The 24,257-nt window shown below is 36.7% G+C and overlaps 1 pseudogene; it reads right to left on the bottom strand.

The window, feature by feature from the left end:
- Positions 1-19,764: 19,764 nt before the first annotated feature.
- LOC130455895 (spermatid perinuclear RNA-binding protein-like) lies at positions 19,765-21,963 on the bottom strand (annotated as a pseudogene).
- Positions 21,964-24,257: the final 2,294 nt, after the last annotated feature.

Genomic DNA, 24,257 nt, shown 5'->3' with positions numbered 1-24,257 from the left:
GCCTTGCCTAGGTCTAATGGAACACTCATTTGTTTTATTTTCATTTTTTTTTATGGCAATGTACATTCATTTCAGTTGTGTCTTGATTTCATGGCCTTATTTGGGGTGTTCTTGACATACTGGAGTGGTTTGCTATTTCCTTCCCTACAACTGTGAGGGTTAAAATAAAAGACTAAATATAAAAATGTGGTCACCATAGAAATTATATTACTCAAGTCAGGATGGCTTTTTATGGTAATTTATTTACAAAAGGAGAGAGTGAAAGTAAGGAAATAAGGGAGAGTAGATAATGACTTCAGTCCAGTTGGAACCAGGCAGGGCTTCAGAGGCCCCAGGAAAGGAGATCCAGAAGTAAATAAGGATTCTAGCCTAGAGGCCTCCTAAGCCACTTCAGAGGCTAGGACCTCCAGAAAGGCCAGGAAAAGGAGTCAGTCCTTCAGCTCACCTCAAGAGCAGTCCAAGGTCCCAAGCCGGAGCTCCTTTAAGGTCAAAAGTTTGAAGGTGAAAAAGCTTATCATAGGCAGTTACCACCATTTTTAGATAGTTCTTTGTGTTCTACTTCATGTGGACCAATTGCAGCTTTAGCTTTGCTTCAGACTGACCTGGGGGCAGTCAGTTTTTGATTTGTCACTTACTAGCACAGGTGGGTCATAGACCTCCCACCCCCTCCACTTAAGGATTAAGTGGGTGTGTATACATTCCTGGTAGCTAAAATTAAAAAATAGCTGGGAGAGAGTTAATCCCATCTTCACACAGCAAGTAAGAGATGTCACATTTGAATCCTGACTTTCTCTGATTCCAGTCCTGGCACTATTCACTACACCACCTACCTGCCCATTTTATAGCAATACAATGATTTAAAAATACAAGTGATGTCCATTTTAAGTTCTGTGCTCTTTATTTCCCCACCCACCCAATAGTCTATTCCCTGCAGGGGAATGTCAGGAAGACAAATTCAAATTTGTGAAATTGGAATTAACTCCAACCTACTTATTCTTTTAGATTTTTAGCAACCAGGAATGTATACAACCCCACTTAAGATTTAACTGTGGAGGGGGAAAGGCCTGTGATCCACATGTGATAGTGAGTGACAAATCAGAAACAACTGACTGTCCCCTGGGCAGTCCAAAGCCAAGTTTAAGCCACCATTGGTACACGTAGAGGTGGAAGGAAGGCACAGGAAGTGATGCAAAGAATTGCCTTTAAATTTGGTAGCCACGCCTTTGAACTTGGTCTTGGAGGAGCTCTGGCTTGAGATCTCAGACTGCTTCCCTTTGGACCTACATGTGTTGAGTGAAAGGCTGACTTCTTTTCCTTGGCTTTTCTGGAGGCACTAGCCCCTGAAGAGGCCCCTCATATTGGAGGAAGCCTCATGGCTGGAAGTCTTGTTAAATTAATCCTCTGCCTTCCCCCCCTTGCTTGGGCCTCTGAATCCCTGCCTGGTTCAGGAGCATCTCTCTCTCTCTCTCTCTCTCTCTCTCTCTCTCCCTCCCTCTTTCTCTCAATTTTCTTACCTTCTCTCTATTTGTAATTAAATTCCTGGTGACCAAACTCTCAAATATTCAATCCAACCATAAATTTTACCCTTACAAATTGGACACTAGCTGTATGGCCCTGGATGAATCACTTAACTGCCTCAGTTTCCTCATCTGTCAAATGAGCTGGAGAAGGAAATGGCAAGAAAACTAAATGGGGTCACCAAGAGTCAGACATGACTGAACAAATTCATTCCCAACTGGTGATATCTAACCCATTAAGACAGTGCATTAAAATATTTTTACCAACAATGTGACACAGGGTGTTTTTGTCAGTCCTCTGGCAGTGTGGTTCATTGAACAAGTTTCAGGTCAAGGCAACATAACAGTAAATTGCATTGAAATAAAGAGCACAAATGTCCTTTAAAAAAATTGTCCCCAAACAAAACTAATGCATCCAAAATTAGAAGGGAAGCAACAAATTGGGAAACAATCTTCATTACACAAACCTCTGACAAAGGTCTAATTACTCAAATTTATAAAAAGTTAAATCAATTGTACAAAAAATCAAGCCATTCTCCAATTGATAAATGGTCAAGGGACATGAATAGGAAATTTTCAGTTAAAAAAATCAAAACTATTAATAAGCACATGAAAAAGTGTTCGAAATCTCTTATAATCAGAGAAATGCAAATCAAAACAACTCTGAGGTATCACCTCACACTTAGCAGATTGGCTAACATGACAGCAAAGGAAAGTAATGAATGCTGGAGGGGATGTGGCAAAGTCAGGACATTAATTCATTGCTGGTGGAGTTGTGAACTGATCCAACCATTCTGGAGGGCAATTTGGAACTATGCCCAAAGGGCGATAAAAGACTGTCTGTCCTTTGATCCAGCCATAGCACTTTGGGGTTTGTACCCCAACGAGATAATAAGGAAAAAGACATGTACAAGAATATTCATAGCTGTGCTCTTTGTGGTGGCCAAAAATTGGAAAATGAGGGGATGCCCTTCAGTTGGAGAATGGCTGAACAAAGTGTGGTATATGTTGGTGATGGAATACTATTGTGCTAAAAGGAATAATAAAGTGGAGGAATTCCATGGGAACTAAAACAACCTTCAGAAAGTGATGCAGAGCGAAAGGAGCAGAACTAGGAGAACATTATACACAGATACTGATACACTGTGGTACAATCGAATGTAATGAACTTCTCCATTAGTGGCAATGCAATGACCCTGAACAACTTGGTGGAACCTACGAGAAAAACCACTATCCACATCCAGAGGAAAAACTGTGGGAGTAAAAACACCGAAGAAAAACAACTGCTTGAATACATGGGTTGAAGGGATATTGTTGGGGATGTAGACTCTAAATGAACATTCTAGTGTAAACAACAACATGGAAATGGGTTCTGATCAAGGACACATGTAATACCCAATGAAATTACATGTTGGTTGTGGGAAGAGTGGGTGGAAGGGAGGGAGGGAGGGAGGGAAATAATGTGATTATTGTAACCAAGGAATAATGTTGTAAATTGACTAAATAAATTAATCCAAATGGAAAAAAAAATTGTCCCATTTACCACAATTCTCTTCTCCCCCAAACAGAACAAGATTAAATAATTATAAAGTTCCATAAAAGCAACAGTCCAGCCAAACAAGTTTACATATTGGTTGTGTTCAAAACACACAAATGATGCATCCACATTCTAAGTTCAACTCTTGTCAGGAAGTAACATATATTTTATGTTCATTCTTTTGGACTCATGATTTATACTCTCTAATGTTACTATTCCAGTTCTACTCCAGTTCTTCTTTGCAGTTCATAAAGACCTCAGTATCCTCTGAAACTATCTGTTTCATTACTTATTGAAACCATAGTATTCTTTTATATTTCTATACCATAATTTGTTCATTATACCATTCCTTGATAGGATGTCATGGCAAAACCAATCATTTCAACAATGAAATTGCTTTCAAACCACTGAAATATGATTATGAGGAAAAACCATAAGGCTCTACTCTCTGTTCCAGGCATTTCAACCCTTAACATTAATTATTACTATCATGAATTAATGTGCCATGCCCTGTGCACATTTATAAGGAATGTTGCCCCCATTATTAGCTAGAGTCCCTCAAAGACAGTTTAAAGCCATGACCCCATTTTACAGCCAAGGTAAGTAAAATTATAATTGTTTCCCCAGCTGATGATTTTAAGCTTGAACTATTTCTCCTAGTCTGACCAGGTGATAATTTATTCTAACCCTTAATTTATAGATAATGAAACAGGTTAAATGACTTGCCCAGAGTCAAAAGGGAAGAGGGGGGAGATTTGACCATAATCCTCAGATATCAATTCCAGCTCTCTCTACAGTACCATGTATCCCTGAACAGTACCAAGATAATGAGGGTTTTGACTTTTCCATGAACTTTATGTGAAAGGATATTTTTTATGAAAACAAAGAATGAAGTGGTGGATTTAATTTCCTAGGGAATTATTGGAAAGAGTGATCTGTGAGTGTAAAGGAGTATTATTGTACATAAAATGTGACAAAAAATGAGGAATTCAGAGAAACAAAAGATTTGTCTGAAATGACAAAATCCATTTAAAAAAATTTCCCAATTACTTGTAGAAATGACTTTAACATTCTCTTTTTTAAATTTTGAGTTCCAAATTCTCTCCCTTTCTCAAGCCTTTCCATCCCTCTCTCCTCCTTGAGATAGGCAAGCAATCAGATATAGATTTTACATGTACAAACATGCAAAACATTGTCCCATATTAGTCATTTTGTAGAAGAGTTCTCAGAAAAAAAGGAGTGAAATGCAATATGTTTTGGTCTGCATTCATTCTCTCTCAGTTTTCTGGAGGTAGATGGCATTTTTCATCATGAGTCTTTGGTATTATCTTAGACCACTGTACTGCTGAGACTAATTCAGAGTTGTTCATCAAAAAAATATTACTGTTACTATGTACAATGTTTTTCTGGGTCTGCTAACTTCCCTTTGCATCAGTTCATGAAAGTCTTTCCAGGTTTGTCTGAAATCATCCTATTCATTATTTCTTATAGCACAATAGTATGCCATTGTAATCATGTAACACAATTTGTTTAGCAATTCCCCAACTGATGGACAGTCCTTCAATTTCCAGTTCTTTGCCATTACAAAAAGAATTGCTATCAATATTTTTGTACAAGTAGGTCCTTCCCTGCTATCTACCTTTTAACAAAACCTCTTTGGGATACAGACCTAGAAGTGGTATTGTTGGATTAAAGGATATGCACTATGAGCATAGTTCCAAATTGATCTCTAGAATGGTTGGACAAAATCCACCAACAATGCATTAGTGTTCCAATTTTCCCATATCCCCTTCAACATTTAATATTTTTCTTTTCTGTCATCTTGATCAATCTGATCTATGTGAGGTGGTACCTCAGCATTGAAACAACCAATCTTAAGGAGGTACTGGATGGGAGGCAGTAAGTAAGGTATGGACCTGAACCATCTTACAACATGGCTTGTTTCTATTTCTACTGTCAACCTGAAAAATAATTCACAGCTAGTTATATTAGAACAAGTCTTTAATGAGGACAAGAGAGACCATGACCAGAAATACCATGTGGTTGGATGATCACATCCTAGGAAAGGCTAGCAGAAATATAATTACCGGGAATTTCTGCTGAACTGAAAAAGGCAAAGTGCTTATATCAATTTTTGGAGAGGAACCCAGACCAGCTTGCGGGGGGAAACCCTAGCCAATCTAAGGTGACTGGGAGAGGGCTAAATGCAATATCCAGAGGGCCGGGGGATTGGACAAGGAATTATAATTTTGATTGTCCCTAACTGGGTTGTATCTTGAATTGAGGATTTATTGTTGTCTGGGACAAGAGACAATCTAGGGACTTCAGATGACCAACAGTCAGCATGTAATGGATGCTTCATAAATGCTGATTAACCCTTTTATAACTTGAATGGCTACAAACAGAAGATGCTTCTCTGAGGCTATCTATGCCTCAGAAGTTGTTAGTCATCCAGAAACTATAAGAATAGGAATGAGGTCAATGGGAGCCTATGGAATTATGGATCTCATGGTCAATTTTTGTTTTTTTATATAATATATTAGCTTTATAACAGAAAATAAAGATATCAATTTCTGACTAAGAGTTCTTACTAAGACAGAAAGTAAAGTTTTAAAAATAAATAAGTAAATAAAGAAATGTTTATTGATTGACTGAAAGTGATGATAGTTCCAAAACCCAGATTTTAGGAACCCTACTGATCTCATTTTCTCTGCTGAAAGGAAGGTGGATTTCATTACCTGTTCCTAAGGACTATGATGCTAGGAGCCATCAGGCCATGACGCCTTGACAGAGTCATGCATGGTAGCTAAGAAGGCCACAGAGTGACCCTTTGCAAGATGTGATTGCCCACTCAGAACCCCTTACATGACCTCTCTCATCAATGCCCCTTACCTATGAATTGGCATGATTACTATTCCCCCTAGTCTCAAAAAGAATAATGCAAGAGCAAAATACCTGTACCCTAATTCTCTAAAACATCACCAAAAGATCAGACCCTCAAACCCTATTCCAAAAGACTATCATTGGTTAATTTTTACTTAGGTACATAATCCCCAGTGAAACCACAGCTACAAGCCAAGCCCAAAACTTTCCCATTTACAGAAACCTATTCTCATGAAGCCAGCACACAAATGAATCATAGAGGCCCATACAACAAGAAAAAGTACATCAAGCTTCAATATGCCTCAGTAACTTGATTACACAAATCAGTAACTCAGATACTCCCTAGTAAGAATCCTGAGAAATGATCAGTCTAAATTTGAATTGTGTTCCCAGTACCCCTCAATCTCAATGATATGTTGTTGTTGAAATTGTCTTTTAAGAACTGTTGATTAATTATTCCATTTTATTAAAAGTAATAAGTAATTTTCCTTGATTGTTTGTAAGCTCAAAACTTCTCATAGGGTAATGAGAAAATTAAGCCACCTGTGACAAAATCATTTATCTTGTATGCTGTCTGTAATCACAATACAAGAATATAGAATATTAATCAAGTGATTTGTTAAAAGGTAATGTATCACTTTTTCAATTATCTCTCTTTGAACTTGTGTGTTAGGTAATGTATCTGTGTGCCAAGAAAATGAGTATAAAAATAAAAACCAGGCATAGGGATGGCAGACCAGCTCTCAGATGCAAAGCAGTCCCATGGCTGTAATGATTAAGCTGTCTTCCGTTTGTTATTTTTTTGACTGATTGTTCACCATCTGTTGGGAACCCCTGGAATTTTCAGTGAGGTTGGACCTTGCCTGTGGCACTATGACTAGCTTTTTCAATTACTGAATAACTCATTAAGGGACTTCTCATTTATACTGTTAGTGTTCTATATATTGTTCTGACAATTTTCCATATATCGCTATATCTGTTCATATAAATCCCTGAATTTCTCATACTTAGAGAATCTTACTTTACAATAATATTCTACCAATGTTTAAGACATGCTACACTCTGTTTTTTCTTTTTTTTTTTTGCTCTCAAATTCTGTTAATAAACATTTAAGCACTGCTATGTCTTAAGCACAGGAGAAATGAAGGATAAGACAATTTTTGTTCTCTTAAGGTGGAAGACAGCATGCAAACAGCTATGTACCAAACAGTATACAAAGTGAATTATAGATTATCAGCAGAAGAAAGTCACTAGAATGAATGAGAATTTGGAAAGGCTAACTATAAAGGCAGGATTTTTTAACTGGGACTTGAAGAAAGCTGAGAAGCAATATACTGCCATGATTATTATTGGACTTTTGTTTCTGGCTTTGATTTCCTTATATGATATATACCTTGTGGTAGAATTATTGGATCAAATAGTTTGAAGGAAAGAATTCCCTTTCCTTTCTTTGTTTTTCATTAAATTTTATTTCTTTTTGGCACACAAATCTATTTTCTCTTCCTCTCATTCCTTTGGTCATTAAGAACAATTAAAAAAAATTCCTTGAAGCACATATTCATGGTCAAGCAAAATAAATTTTTTATTGATTGTGTTAAAAACATATGTCTCATTCTGTACCCTGAGTCCATCACCTCCGTTAGAAGGGTATAGAACTCTTCATCATTGATCCCCTGCAATTGTGCCTGGTTATTGTCTAGAGTACAGGGTTCCAAGGTCTCTATTGAAAGAAGAGGCTCGGCAGTTTTCCTCCCCATTTGCTACCAATATGATGCTTTCAGGCTCCTCTGGGACTATTCATTATGCTCCTATCTCCCACTTTTCAGCTCCTTTCTATTTGTTATCTTCCCCCATTAAATTATGTTCCTTGAAGACAGAAGCTGTTTTCATTTTTATTTATATTTGTATCCCTGGCACTTAGTCCAATGTCTGGCACATAGGTGCTTAATAAATGTTTATTGACTGACTGTCTTACCACTTTCAAAGTTGTTTGTTTTTATAGTGTTCTTGTCATTGTGGAAATTGTTCTTCTGGTTCTGATCATTTCATTCTTTATGGATTCATACAAATCATCAAAAGTGTTCATATTCTAAATTGATATTATAGTACAAATTATTCTTTGGGCTCCATGTCTTTTTGAAATCATCTAATTCATTGTTTCTTATAGCACAATAATATTCCCCTGCAATCAAATTTAATTTTTTTCTCAAGACATAGATTATGTGCTATCATACAAAACATTTCCATTTTTGCCATATTTCAAAAGAAAATGCAGGCCAAAAGAATGAATAATAAAATAAAATAAAGTTCTTTTACATTCAGATACTACAATTTGCTTAGCCACTCCTCAGTTGAGGTTCATTTCCTTAGTTTCCAGTTTTTTGCCACCACAAAAATAACTACTAGATATACTGTAAGATTTAAAGTAATGTTCAATAATACTTCAAGTATTATATTTTATGAAGTTTATTATCTACCAAAGCAGAACCACATGACTAAGTTTTTTTCTACCTGCTCAAAAAGCCCACTCCACCAAAACCATGACAGGAAGACAAAAGTGTGAGATATGTAACTCCACAGAATTTATATCCTGTATAGAGACCCTTTACAGAGTCCTATATAATTTATCTGTGGGTGGTGACCTGAGAAGGAGAATGGAGGCTAGAGGAATATGGATGTGAGATAGACAAGGCAGTCAGAGGAAGAGAGGCAGGAATAAAGACTCAGAGACCACAAGTTAAAACACCTGGGGATATGCGAGCTCTGTAATTACCTCTCTAGAAAGAGAAAGGAAGTGGAGAAATTATAAGTATGAGGACCAAGAGAACCTGCATGGAGCTGAGAACTCTGGGACATCCCCCATGGGCCACTCGGCCAAGAGATTAATGGGAGATGTGCAGGGCAGCTGCGCTGCGTCAATCAGTCAGACACGAGGAACATAGTAGGCCACAGCAAGATCAAGATTGTAAGAGGCAAGAGGAAGAGTAAACCCTGTGAGAGTAAGAGGTGTAAGAGAAGAGGAGAAGAGAGAGGCTCGCACATGTTCCCCAGCCTTTATTGGGGACCTTAGGAATGCCAAGTGGGAGGTGATTAATGAATACATGACATGATATAAGTTTTTACATTGGTAGCATTGACAATGACAGAATCACAGAGGAGGAGATTAATCGAACCTATGAATGTAGTCTGAGCCAGGGCAGTGTGGCTGTTAATGCCCAGCCCAGGAATTTGCTTGTCCTTTGCTAGTCCTCTGGACTGTCCCTTTCCATACCATGTGTCTGGTAAATGAATATACAGGATATAATATCAATACATCAATCATACTTCCCAGATGCTAACATGCCTGGTATGCTACATATCCCCCTTTTTGTTTAAAAATTAAAACAAGAGTGTATCATGTTAACAGTAAAATAAAAATTTATAAACTCAATCAAAAACAAAAATGGTAGAGAGTGTAGCAAACTTAATAGACCAAAACAAATTCCAAATCAAATATCAAAATTTAAATTTAAAATTATGAAAGACCAATAATAAAAATAAAAATTATCTTAACTTAGTAATAATCCTGTAAAAATGAGAATGATCTTCATATTAACTTAGCAAAATCAAAGGTAAAAAGTTCATCAAAGACCAATAATAATAAAAAATAATAAAATGATCTTCACTCTTTAATGATCCTGAATTAATGTGATACCAGTCCCATAGTTCATAGAGCAGGTGCATTAATATATCATCCTACCCATGTACAGCCAGGACTATAAGAAGTTGTCAGATGTTTAAAGTTAAAGAAAAGGACTATATCTCGAGATGAGAGGGAATTCTTTTCTTCCCTTGTCCTGATTATGCATAGTCTTAGGGATATATAAGCCAAGATTCCTGCCACATAGATAAATGGTTGGAACTTTGGTACCAGACCAACCTGTGAATGAGGGTGTCAAAACACCGCGTCCTTTTACCTCCAACCTTAGCAACCAATATATATCCATCTTCTATAGAATATACATCTGTCTGAGGCTTAGGCTGTCTGACTAAGTGTAAGGTATCCATTGCAACACCTTCTTATGCAATCAGACACAATAACTCCTAATAGTCCCATGAAGTTTAACAAATGCTGTCATGTTCCTATAATCTCAAGCTTTTTGGTATGTATAAAAATAAAGGTTCATATTTATAGTTAATTCATAGTTCAGGATCAGAGTATTAATAGTACTTGCAATGTACTTCTAGTATTTAAAAGAAAATATACGGGGAAAATAATCTGAAAAATGATCAGGGAAAAATAAAAATAAAATTAATACAAAATTTTAAATTCATGGCTCACATTTCATGTGGCATAGTTGTAGCTAAGCCAATGTGTAATATCAAAATTTACATTCAAAAGTGATTTCTATTTCCCTAATCTATGTTGACCAAGATTCATATTGTAAGTGTGCAAAATTTTTCATCATAAAAAGCTTTACAAAAACATGAATACTTAATTAATTATTAATTAATTAATAATTAGTGCAAATTTTAACAAATACAAATATTCCCATAAACATTACATTCTGATACAAGAATGATGAGAATGAAGTGACATTACAACTTCTGGCTGCATATTTCTTATATAAGCCTTATTTAAATCTCTACTTCTGTAAAAATAAACCAATTAATATAATAACCAAGAATATAACATTGCCAATATTTGAAAAATTCACTCTACCAAATCAATTTTTGGGTTAATAGAAGCCTAAGTGTCCTTTCATGTAGAAGCAATTTCTACAGCTTCTTGCTCATATAGAATTTGATGTAACTTATTAATTCCTAGTTATAAATGTATAATATCCAATGTGTTATTTCTACAAGTTTATTAGTACCAATCTTATCCAATTTTTAAATATATACTCCAAAGGGGGAACTTGGATATCACCCAAAAGATGGGGGTTTCAGAAATAATGATCAAAAATGATCAGTGAACAAAATGGACAGTTGGAGTAGATTCCTATGTCTGTAAGATTAACCTGTAACCACACCAATGGTGGTTGGTACTTAATAGCTATATAGGTATTGTCATGAACATAATCTATACATAGATGTAGATGACAGTTTAAATAATTTAGGTTCCCAATTATAAATTTCAAAGTCTATTCTGCCTGACATCTCATCCTTTCTAGGAGTTTGACCAGGACAATCTGTCCATTAAAAATCCCTGTACAGTGTCTCTTCCTGCTTTAAATACAATTTTTTGTTGTCAGGGTTACTAGGTCTATGTTGTGGATGAAAAATTCTAACTCCTTCTCCTATGAGAGCCATACCAATTGCCTATATAATTGTTAATAGTAGCATTTCTTATAATACAAGTTGGAATTTTACAATGTATTCAAAAATAAATTCCTTTTAACAGTATATAGCATAGACATACAAAATGAAGGGTATACAGTAGTGTCTGAATAATTGTAGCTATTCCCTTTTGATCCCATGGTAAAGTCTTTGGAGTATGGGATCTATCTGGTGTTATTAACATCTACATGTGGGGGTTAGTCCATACAAATTAACATTCTTAATATTGGGGGTTTAGGTATAATAGACCAATAGATGTCAGCATGACAAGTGTCCATCAGGTGAATGCATAGTAAATATAATTAAAATAAGTGTAATGTCAATCTTTGGTGTGTGTGTAGTAACCAGTGATGGTTTTGTCCAGCGTGTCTGGAGTGTGGCTGGTGTGCAGCTAACTGATGTCATCAGTGCTGTTTGTCTGCTTCTCTTCCTGGTCTAGTGTCATATGGCATGATGTGCTTTGTAGGTGACCAGATGTTTCCTCTATCTGTAGAAATACAAGCAAACCTTCGACCCAAAGTTATCATCCTGTTGGGTCCCCTATAGTCTTAATCTCCTGGTAATATTCAACCCAATCCAGGGCTACCATACAATGTAATCTTTCTCATTACATTCAAAATGTTATTGCATAGGATTAGCCTATAGCACTTCTGGGATGTAGAAGAGATTGATGGTTGGGAGTACCATTACACCCCTTTTTTCTTTTTAAAAGCTGAAATGCAATTTCCATCAAAATTGACTTTGAAATAAGTCTGATTCTAATAAAGACATACTGTTTTTTGCAAATATAAAATGAACCGTTTAAGACAATTATCATACATACATTTTGGATAATATAAACCATTTCTGCTGAAATTGAACAGTATCCAATGTACTGTTATAAGATTTCCAATTGCACAATTTGTTATTTGATCAAATTTGGGTAACATGGAACAATTCCAATAAAATAATTGCAAGTTACAAATTGTACAAATACCATTTGAAATATTCAGGTATATGATGAACTTTGATCTTACAACAAATACCCATATACTTTTAGAATAGAATATCTGTAAGCAAATTAATGATATTCTTCTGTAGGTCAACTGTCTCTCAGAAAAAGTTCATTTGTGTGGATAGTGCATTAGACCTGTCCCTAAGACAGTGGTTTTGCCTTGTTTGTTTTTCTGCTGTTTTTCTGGTGTCTGGCCTCTGTGCTGTGCTGTGGTTGGTGCTAGACAGACATCTGCTTTCTCCTCTCTGACTTTCTTTGGAAAAGCCGGATGCCTTCGGTTTTCCTCCGTGGATTTCTGGTATCTGAGAAAATAGAAACAAAATCTTGACCCCAAATGAAAGACTTATTGGGTCTTATTCAGTTAGAAAGTGACTGAAAATATATCCTTCTTGTTTTTTAATTTGGGCTTTTAAATTTCTATGAGCCCTTACTCCAATTGCTTGTATTTAAGAATTTTCTGGAATCTCAGTCTTATGAGATAAGTTCCATGATTTATCCTATTTAGCCCATCTATTGCTGGTAAAAGCACTGTTATTCCAAAACTGTTTTGGAATGGCCAAATGTGCAAGATTATTTACAAGATGTGCAATAACTTTGCATACTATTTCTTGTTGAGCTTTAGCTCATACCTCATGAGAGTAATTATTTCCAATCACATATTAGTTTTCCACTTCTACAATAGGAGCATATTGTAATGCATCCCTTAGCCCACATTGTGCAGTTCTTAAAATCCTGCAGTTACCTCTTTGAAGTGAAGAAGTGACATTATGTAGTCCACTAAATTTTGCACTGCTAAGTAATTTCACTTGTTTGCAAAGAATATTGAGGTACAATAGATCTGGCACTCTGATATAGTAATGAGTGCTAATGATCTGCATGCTAAAAAGTAGTGGCTGCTATGCCATTTACTATTGAAATTCCCTCATATATAAGTTAAGGAAGGTTCATGTTAGAGTAAATATGTGTTATAAAATTTTCACTTTGACTTTGCAAGATAGCATATGTTGATGTTTAATATTCACCCTTTAAACCAATAACCATAGAAACAACATACAATGAATCACATATAATTTTACAAGTTTGTGCTATGATCTTAAGCATGTGTCTAACTGCCGTCAACTCTGCTTTCTGCAAAAAAACTATACTGTGTATGCATCAACATTGCAGGACTATCTGATATAGAGCTTCTGCTTTTTCCTGATCAGATACAGTGAAAGTATTCACAGCATTATCAACAAGGTGCCATGATGTTATTATTTTTAAACTATCACATCTACATTCATAATTTAGAAGATTCTGGTGTTAGGATCAATTTTATCTACAAACTTTGCAAAATTCAATTGCCAAAATAGATATTGTACAAGTAACATTTGAACTTGTATTCTTGTCATTGGTTTTAGACCAACATCAGTATCAGGACCAATATTTGTAATTTGAGTAAGTAGTAGTACTGCCAACATTAAACAACTTATAAATCACTCTACCGGTTAATAAATTAATTAATAAAATTAATAAGTAACTACTGGTTAAAAATTTGAATCCAGGGGGCAGCTGGGTAGCTCAGTGGATTGAGAGCCAGTCCCAGAGACAGGAGGTCCTAGGTTCAAATCTGGCCTCAGTCACTTCCCAGCTGTGTGACCCTGGGCAAGTCACTTGACCCCCATTGCCTAGCCCTTACCACTCTTCTGCCTTGGAGCAAATACACAGTATTGACTACAAGACGGAAAGTAAGGGTTTATAAATTAAAAAAAAATTGAATCCATCCAATAATGTGTCCACTCTGATGCCATGCAACAATGAGAGTGTGTCTCATCTTTAAAATTGATGCTACATCATTTTGGGAATGAATAATTGTAAATGATTTGCTTTTTGGATAAAGTTGCATTAATGTGCCTCATATAAAGTTTCTGAACATCATTCAGGTTTTTTAAACAATGTCTAATAATTTCTATCCTTGGTGACCTCATGTCCTGTTAAAAAACAATTGTCCCTACATATTTAAAATTTGGATATATTTGAAATTTCTCTGAAGCATATACCAATTTAGGCTTGTCATCAAAACCATTGTACTGAGTATTAACTTTCCTGTTGACTAATTCTAGTACTTGTGATAAAAACTTTTAACCTAAGGTGCAGGTGTTATGCCATCCACGTGGCAGGATTAATTTATCAATCTGCTGGAGTAACTTTCCTTTTAAGATCTAAATAGGTTTAGAAGCAAGTCACGTGGCTGGAGCAGTCCATGTAGCTTCACATTTAATTAAAAGCCTTAAAAGATTCTATTTGCACCGTGGTACTTAACCTACAGTTATACTAGAATTTAGACTAAAATTTATTACAGATAAAATATCTCTTGTCCAAGGAGACTATGATATATGAAAAATATCAGGGATTTTTTTTTACTTTTCATATAAAGAAATACAATTAGATATTTCTTTGTAATTTTGCCATGTCCAATATAAATTAGAACTATTTAATTTTAAATTTGACTTCATAGTAACTCCATTTTTTAGCAAAGATCTGTTTAAAAAATAATCAGGTTTATACTTTTGCTTTCAAACAATGGTCTGGCTGGATTCTCTGTGAGTGCTTTAAAGAGTCTTCCAGATTCCCTTTTTAATATGGGGTCAAGTGATTTGTCCAGGGTCACACAGCTGGGAAGTGTCTGAGGCAGATTTGAACCCAGGACCTCCCATCTCTAGGCCTCATTCTCAATCCATTGAGATACCCAGCTTCCCCCTTTTGATATGCTAAAATTGTGTTGAGCTTTGCTGATAAGAGAAAAGAAGGCCTGGTGCTCTGGCTATCCCCTTGAGAGAAAAATGTCTCTGTTTTAACTAGTCTTCTGTTTGGTGTCCTGAATTTTAAAGTAACTCAGGATTATTCCATCAATGTACAAATTTTGCTTAGGCCTGTGGTCTCAGTGGACATGGTGTGACCCAATGCTGTTCTTTGGGACATTCTTTGAAAAATTTAAGAGACCACCTCACCTTTAAATTGACCTGACCCTTTAAAGTGTCCAGCTTTGCTTGAGGTAAAGCAAACACGTGTTCTCCTTTTTAAATTGAACCGCCCTCAGATTCTCGAGGACTAGAGTTCTTATGTCTTGGGATGTTCTTATAGCCCTTTTGTGAGGAACTGTCTCCTCAAAGAACTCTTTAACATTAAGCGGCTAGCCCAATGTGATTAAAGGTTTGTTCTGTGTATAACAATTGCCTATTAAGACTTCAAAATTTACCTGTGCCAGATAATTCCTCATAGGGAATGGGCACATGAATTTCCTTACGATTTTTAGCTTGTTCCTTGCATAACTTTTGAAATAAGCAGTTTTTAACTTAAGACATCTTCTGCAATAAACTTAGATTCAATTGATTCCAATGATCTGGCCTTAGAATTTGCTGGCTTATCTAGTCCATCAGTCCTTAGTGAAAGGAACTTCATTATCATACTGAATTATCCTGCTTTAAGTCTCTCTAGGAGTCAGGAATTAGGCTGTACTAAATTTACTTTTGCACTTTCAGAATTATATTGTAATACGGCATTAAGTTCTTGTGGAGGCAGAGTTTGAGAAACTGCGAAATAGCTCAACTCTCCACATTTAGTGCAGTATTCTGACTAGATTCCATGTGCTCCCAATGGCTTGTAAGTACCATTTTTTTAACTTCCTTCCATAGCTTGCATTTCAAATGTCATTGTTGTTTAGAAACTACTCCCTCTTCTTTTAAAGGCAGGATATTACAAAATAACTTTAAGTAAGCCTGGAGCTAAACTTCTGAGATCTTAATTGCTAGTTTTAAAGATCAATGGACCATCAACTTGACCTTTTTGATTCCATTCTGTTACTTCAACTATTCTTTTTTATGGAAAATCAAGATTTTAAAATAGCCTTAATCAATGCTAGGAGTAGTCTTTGAAAATTTAAGATTTGGCTTTTGAATCCAAGATTTCAACAATCTGATATAACAGGTAAGAAATTTAACAGGTATGAAAAGATAGATTTTGACCCATATTTCTGAATGGAAAAGCTTACCTGGCTGGCCAGGTCACCGTTTTGCCGATCCGTCTCTAATGTCTCCTCAGGTGATTCGGATCACATGGGTGCCAGATATAAGGACCCACCTGGAGTCCCTATATGATTTTTCCTATGGGTAATAACCTGAGAAGGAGAGAGGAGACTAAGGAAATAGGTGAAGACTCCAAGACAACAAGTTAAAACACATGGGGAGTGGCGCAAACTCCTTAATGTTTCCCTTGGATAATTAATTAAAGGGAAACATGAACAATAAGAAAACACATGGGGAGTAACAACTCCTTAATGCCTCCTATGGACAAGAGAGTCTGAGAATTAATAGGAAATATGGGGGCGACAGCATTGCGAGGAAAGAGAGATCAGTAGGAAAAGATAGGACAGAGAAGTCAGAAGATCCAGGAAAGTAAGAGGTGTAAGAGAAGAGAAGGGGAGAGAGAGCGAGGAAGCTCGCATATGTTCCTCAGCCTTTATTGGGGACCTTAGGGATGTCAAGTAGGAGGTGATTAATGAATACGTGACATGATGTAGGTTTTGACATTGGTTGATTTGACAATGATGGAATCAAAGAGGAGGAGATTAATCGAACCTGCGCTTTGCAAATGAATGTACTCTGAGCCAGGGTAGCATGGCTGTCAAGGCCCAGCCCAGGAATTTGCCCGTCCTTTGCACTTGTCCTTTTGACTGTCCCTTTCCATACAATGAACATTAATGAACAGCTTATGAAACTAAATTTTAGTTCACTTCACACCTTGATCATCTAACTGGTCTTCTTGCCTTGATTCTCCATTCTCTCCTTGATTCTCCAATGATCTCTCCATTCTTTATGCCCTCCCATGTAACTCCAGTGGCTCCCTATTACTTCTAGGATCAAACATAAATTCTTCTCTTTGACATTTAAAGCCCTTCAAAAATTGGTGCCTTCCTACCTTTCTGCAGTGTGAGGCTTCTGCAGGCTTCTCCATGGTGCCTTCTCCAAGCAGTTCACTTCCTGAATTCTGGGAGGTAACAAGTTTCTTATTCTAAAATTACCTAAAACAAGAAAAACTTTTATAAAACTGGAATTTTATGACAATTACACAATCCCCCCCCCCCCCCCCCCCCAAGGAAGGTGTTGACAAACACATGGATCAATTCAGGATACATTAATTTTCACTAAGAAAATAGCTTTTTAAAAAACAGTAGTGTAGCAGCTAATTCAAGCATCACTAAGAATCTAGATCATTCTGGTGGAGGGATAAAGTAAGCTGATGAGTTACAAATAGAAAAAAAAACACCCAGAAGCCACTAAGCTACCTGGGTAATTCTCCCTTCTCAAGAGCCATCCAGAGGTGGCTCGCCCCCTAGGAAAACCTTCCCACCTCATGAATGAGATTGTAACAGCCATTTTTGTCATGTCTTTATATGTCTCATCCATTACATTTTTATAAATGCGGAGGTAGGGACTATAATAGTGCTATAGCACTTTACTTCATCTACTAAGTGGATCCTTACCTCTTGTTACAAATAACTCAAAGGTACTTTTACAATGTCTTTGTACCTTTACATTTTCTCCAGTCCAGTCATATAGGGAGGCACAAATAAAGACAATGTTAAAACACATAGCTAATTGTCTAAATACAATAACTTAAAGTGACATAGTGTAACAGAACTTAACAAACAAAATAAAATCTTAAAACAAGTAATCAGCACATACAATATATATGACAGGATACAGGCACTGAATTCAAGAGTTCACTTTTCCAATTCTAATACAGACACTTCCATAAAACAATGGAGTCTAAAAAGGTTTAAAAATTTCACCTCCAGACTCTTTAAAATTCCTACCCCTCCTCAGTATCATCATCCATCTAGATTTCTTTGGTCACACCTCTGGGATATCCCAGAGTGAGGGAGAGTTCCACATTGAGCATAATGTGGAGGAATCCCATATTGGTTGTGTTGTAGAGACTGGGCAGGCCAGAATGGCAAGGGGGTGTAAGGAGATGAATTTCTCCCCTGAATCTTAGGATCATTCAAGCTAATCACAAGGACTAGTGCACCCAGGAACAGTAGAAAGAAAAGACATCCTAAAACTGGGAGCTGTTTGAGAGAAGCAGGAAACTGGGCCATGTTTGCAATTCTACTTTCTGTCTGTAGTTTGAAAGAATAACATTCCTTCCCCTCCCCCAGGGGTAAAAATGCCAGGGAGCAGCTTGCTTTCCCTGCCAAGTAGACAGGGAGTTAAGAGGGTAGAAGTATCTCCTCAGGTAAAAGCCCTTTAGGAAGTTAATTATTACCTAAGAGAAACACACCTGAGCTTCCAAGGCAAGCAGCAAACAAGCACTCAGGTGTTGGCAATGTAAGGATAAGAGGGATTTATATTTTCCCAGCCTGTTTGGAGAGTGGCTCCAAGAACACCCAGCTTCTGTATTCTAAAAGATGTAGGAATTAGCAGCAACAGGTGGCAGAAATGGCTCAGCAAGAACCACCCAGGCAGTTAGGGAGGGAGGCAGGATTGGAAGTAGCAGGGAAAACTCCAAAGAGAGGCCACAGCAGGAGAAACGTGATTTCTTTTCAAACTAATCTACCCAGAGAGAATTAAGAGTTCTAAATCCCATTTCTGTGATTGCCATAAATGTAGGATTTAAATTAATGTTCAATACTTCAAGTATTATATTTTATAAAGTTTATTATCTAATAAAATAGAATCTCATGACTAAGTTTTTTTCTACCTGCTCAAAAAGCCTGCTCCACCAAAGCCAAAACAGGAAGACAAGAGCGTGAGAGACGGAACTCCACAGAATTTATATCCTGTCTATGTCAGCATGTAACAACAGGAAGAGAATGGGGTGCTGGGAATTGTAGTTTTTTTTAGGGTAACAGATTCTAATTACACAATACATACACACACATATGACTTTTTTCTATTTAATCTTTTTCAGTCTTAGACTCAGTAAGAGTTTGGCTACAAAAGCCATGTATTGTTTAGGAATTATTTGTGTATAATTCCAAATTGTTTTCTAAAATGGCTGTACCCATTTTTAGATTCACCTAGAGCACATCAATATGCTTGTTTTCTTTTTCTTTCTTTTTTTTACAACAAAAACAGTTTATTTGTGATCCTTGTTTTATACTCTATACATCCTTCACAAATTTAATTTTACATAATCTGAGACTTCATTTAAAACAAACTTTGAGCGGCTAGTTTTTCCCCTAGAACAGAAGGGCCGGTATAAGTTATTATGGGAAAATGAGGTAACGTTTCACAGAACTAGGTTTTTGATGGGGGTGAGGGAATGGAAGGTTTGTATGTATTTTTTTTTCTTTCAAGTTTTAGAGAACTAAATTTGCATTTGTTAAAATCAAAAAATCAAAAGTAGGAAAAGATGTTCTTTACAAATCATTTTTGTGCAAGTTATGTGTTCAAAGGAAACCGGGTAAAAAGGCTTGTTCTCTCTTCTAATATTTGGGACTGGACTGGATTGTTGTTCAACCAACAGGAATTAGCTTCAGCCATTTGCTAAAAGAATGAGTAGTGGGGAACTGGATATTTTGGGAATTTCATAACAGAACCATTCTCTTGGGCAAACCATAGGCTGGAGCAGCTGTGCTATAGCCATTGGGCATGCCGTAACCTGGAGCTATGTAACCAGGGGCAGCTGTAGCCTCAACAAAAGCTCCTCTTGCAAGGGTTCCTCTTCCTCTCCCTCGGCTGCCTGGACAGCCGCCGACACAGCTGTATTTACTACACCCTTGGCCTGAGGAATAATCTTCTTTTTCTTATTATTTGCTGCACTGGGTCCAGAAAATAGCTTCTCCAGGGCAGCTAATGCTGCACTGGCTTTTGCTACCTTCTTATTTGGACCTGCACCACGGAATTTCTGTCCATCTACTTCTACCTCCATAACAAATCGCTTATCATGACTTCCACCCATTTCAGAGATGAGTTCATATTTAAGCCCTCTTCTTTTTACATTCAGCTCCATGACAGGGTTCTTACCACTTCCTCCTGTAAGGATAGGGCCCTGAGTTCTTACCTCTAAGGTACTAGAGGTTTCAGTTGTAGAATTTCCAGTATTATTGCTTGAGTTTGAAGACACTGTGTCATTTTTGCCTTCGTTATCTGACTTTTCGTCGGAGCTCATACATTCAATATCTGCATCAAAGCCTGTTGGCTAGCCCATGGCTTGCAAGACCTTCTCTGCTACATGAAGTTTTGCCATTTTCTTGGATGGTCCTGATGCTTCATATGTTGTGCCATCCACATCTACAGACATTGTAAAGACTGGTGCATGAACAGGGCCAGACTGGGATAAGAGTTTATACTGGAGTCCAGACCTGATCTGGTTTAGCCTCATCAGGGCATTCATTAGATCTATTGCTTTACTGTCCAGAATCTTCCTTAAGTTTCGTTTCATCCTCTTATTGGGATCTTTATCATCTAATCCATCTTCAAAAGGTCTCTTCAGAGCTGAGGAACCAGCACCTTCTTTATTAGTAACAGACCAGGAAAATTTCTGGAAAGGTTTATTAGATGGGAGGGGATCCATCTCCAGCACTTTGTAAATCTGACCAAAAGCTGATAGTCTGAGTGCATGCTGGGCATTGTGTGTAATGTCTTCTTTTTGCTGAATTGTCATATATCTCAATGCATCGGTTGGATCCCTCTCACAGGGATCATGGAGACCAGGTCCTCCAGGAAGAAGTATTCCAGATGCCAAACATTCCATTACTCGTCTCAAAGCCTCCCCAGTGCCCAAAGGTCTATTACAGGTACCTATAGACTTTTCACATATAAGCTCTAGTGGCCATCCTTTTAATGGAGCCCATGTAGGTACTCTGTTGCACAAATCACGCAGAATGCGGAGGACAATTACACATGATTTTAGTCCATTTGCCCTTGCCTGAAACCATTTGGCATGTTGGAGAGACGCCAAGGCGTTCAGGCATTTCTGCCTGTCCAATAAGTCCGGAGGGTCTTTCATCGAAACATTTTCTACTCCATCTTTCTTCTCCAATTCATCCCTCATTAAAGGGGAAGTAAGTATCACCTTCAGTGTTAACGTGGGCTCTTTTGTATTTCGGATAATAATAGATGCCTCTTTTATACACTGCTCCACTTCATATCTTTCTTCTGTAAGTTTCTGAATTTGAATAGGAAGATTGTCTTTGACAGTGTGTAATAGACTTTCCGTGGGTTTATCTTTGCACATCAGAACCAATTCAAGGTCCATATCATCTTTTATCAGTAGGCCTTTGGCAACTAGGCCAATTCTCATTACACCAGAGAGTGTTCAGCCACCTTGATCCTTGGCAGTTTTCTCCTGCCTCATCTTTCTTCACATCTCCATCTCCCTCTGTTTTCCCAGATTTACTCATTTCATCCATCCAGTCTGAAACATGTTTAAGGGCAACAGTGGATACCATGTTCTGAACAGCTTCAAGTTCCTCTGGAGATGGATAAATTGTTGAATACTTCACCATAACATGGCGATCATCATTAGCAAAGGATCGGATAGATCTCATGGTTTGCTAAAATGTTTTAGCTTTTTCCCCGTTCCTTATCCCTCTTCCTTGTTGTCTTCAATGGACCTTCTTTTGTGAGACAGAACCTCCTCATAAGCCTTTCAAGTCTCCTGACAGATTGAGTTAATGTGGCAAAGATGCCCCAAGAACTACTCTCTGGAATACAACCCGAACTGGCACCCAGTTCTGGTTAGGCCTGGAGTCAGGAAAACTCAGCTCCATGAGTTCAAATCTGGCCCCAGACATTTAGTTAGCTGTGCAACCTTGAGTAAATCATTTAACCCTCTTTGCCCGAGTTTCCTCATGGGTAAAATGATCTGGTGAAGAAAATGGCAAACCACTACAGTGTCTTTGCCAAGAAAATCCCAATTTCAGGTCATAAAGAGTCAGACACAACTGAAAAATGACTGAACAACAATAGTTATATTCATGCTTTGGAACATTTTTTCATATGGTTATAGATAGCCAGGTTTCTTCTCTTGAGAATTACTTGTTCCTATTCTTAAACTATCCATCCATTGGGGAATGGCTCTAACCAGATGGAAATAAGACTTTCATGAGAGCAACTGGCTACAAAGATTTCTACCCCCAGGGTTTTGCTTCCATTTTTATCTTGGTTTTATTGGATTTGTTGGTGAGATTCTTTTAATTTTTTAAATTCTTTTTAATTTTTATGTAATCAAAATTACCTATTTCTTCTGTGATCCTCTATACCCCTTGTTTAGGAACTTTTCTCCTTTCCTTAGATCTTATGTTTTTTGTTTGTTTCTCTGATATATTTATGATGTGATCTTTTATCTTGGACATTAATCCCTTTGGACTTTATTTTGGCAAAAGGTATTGGTCTAAATCTACTATCTTCCTATATACTCTTTTCCAATTTCCGCAATAGTTTTTATAATGATGAACTTTTATCCCAATAGTAGGGGATTTTGTGTTTATTAAACACTAGACTACTAGATTTGATTGCTTCTGTATATTGTGTACCTAATCACCTACTTTGATCAATCTCTCAATTTTTTACTAGTCCCAAGTTAATTTGAAAGTTTCTATTTTGTTACATGGTTTGAATCCTTTAATTCCTACTTTTTTCTTATTATCTCCCTTGACACTTTGACCCATCTTGTTTTTATATCAATTTTGTTATTTTATCTAGTTTTAAAAGTAATCTTTTGATAGTTTGATTGGCATAGAATTAATTGAATAAGTAAATTATTTTGATTAGTATTGTCATTTTAATCATTTGTATTTGTCCTATGCATGAGCTATTCTGCCTTGGAACCAATACACAATTTTCATTCTAAAATTGAAAGAAATGGTTTTTTATTGAAAAAAAAAAGTACAATTTTGAGAAATGAAGAGATTATTGTTTCTTTGCTCCCAAACATGGTCAGTCTTCACCTAGAATATTGGATTTAGTCTTATTCTTGTTATTCACTTGTTTCAGTCATATCTAACTCTTCATGACCTGTTTTGGGGTTCTCTTGGCAAAGAGAGGTTTGCCATCTCCTTCTCTGGTTCATTTTACAGATGAGGAAACTGAGGCAAAAAGAACGAAGTGATTTTGCTCAAGGATACACAGCACGGAAGTGTCTGAGGCCACATTGGAACACAGGACCTTTGAGTTCCAAGCCTGGCTCTCTTTCCACTGAGTGCCCAGCTGCCTCACTTCAGTTGTATTTTCATAAGAATTCTCTTCAGGCATGGATGGAACTAACAAGATGACAAATGAAATTCTTTCCAACTCTTGAATGCTGTTGTTTGATGACCTTTAAAATCCCTTGTAGCTCTAATTCTACGATCCCATAACCTCCTTCCATTCTCTATTTTTCAATGAGATCTTTTTAGTCAGATCATATATCCATGTAGAGTCCAATGTAGTATACAACACAAGAGACTGACCTAAACCTAATTTCTGCCAACAGGCTTTCTACTTTTCCCATCTGGCTTGTCAAATAAGGAATTCTTCTCCCAGGATCTGGTGTTCCTGGGTTAATCAAAGACTGGGCCAATATATTTTTTTATTTCTGGTTCTTCTTCATTTATCACCAATCCTTATTTCTATATTTTAAACACACTTTTTAGGATTACTGTATTATAAGATAGTTTGGAATCTGATAATGCTATGCCCCTTTTATTATTATTTATTTGTTTGTTTAAAAATATTTTTATTGGACCCTTGAATCACAGGCATTTTTTCTTCTTCTGGCTCCAAAATGAACCTTCCCTTATGACAAAGAAAACCAATTAAGTAGAAACATTTGATGTAGGGATAATATCTGATTGTGTATACAGTAGTTTCTACTAATAGTCCCTCTTTTCGGCCATAAGGGAGGGGGTCTATTTCATCATCTCTTTTCCAGCACATTTTTTTTATCACTCTGAGTTCAATTTCTTTATATTGATTATTTATTTTTTGTTTTCTCATTATGCATATTATTCTCTTAATTCAGTTCATTTTCCTCCACATTT

Source organism: Monodelphis domestica, chromosome 8, assembly GCF_027887165.1.
Source record: "Monodelphis domestica isolate mMonDom1 chromosome 8, mMonDom1.pri, whole genome shotgun sequence".
NCBI lineage: Eukaryota > Metazoa > Chordata > Mammalia > Didelphimorphia > Didelphidae > Monodelphis > Monodelphis domestica.
This window is presented reverse-complemented; position numbering and strand designations above follow the sequence as displayed.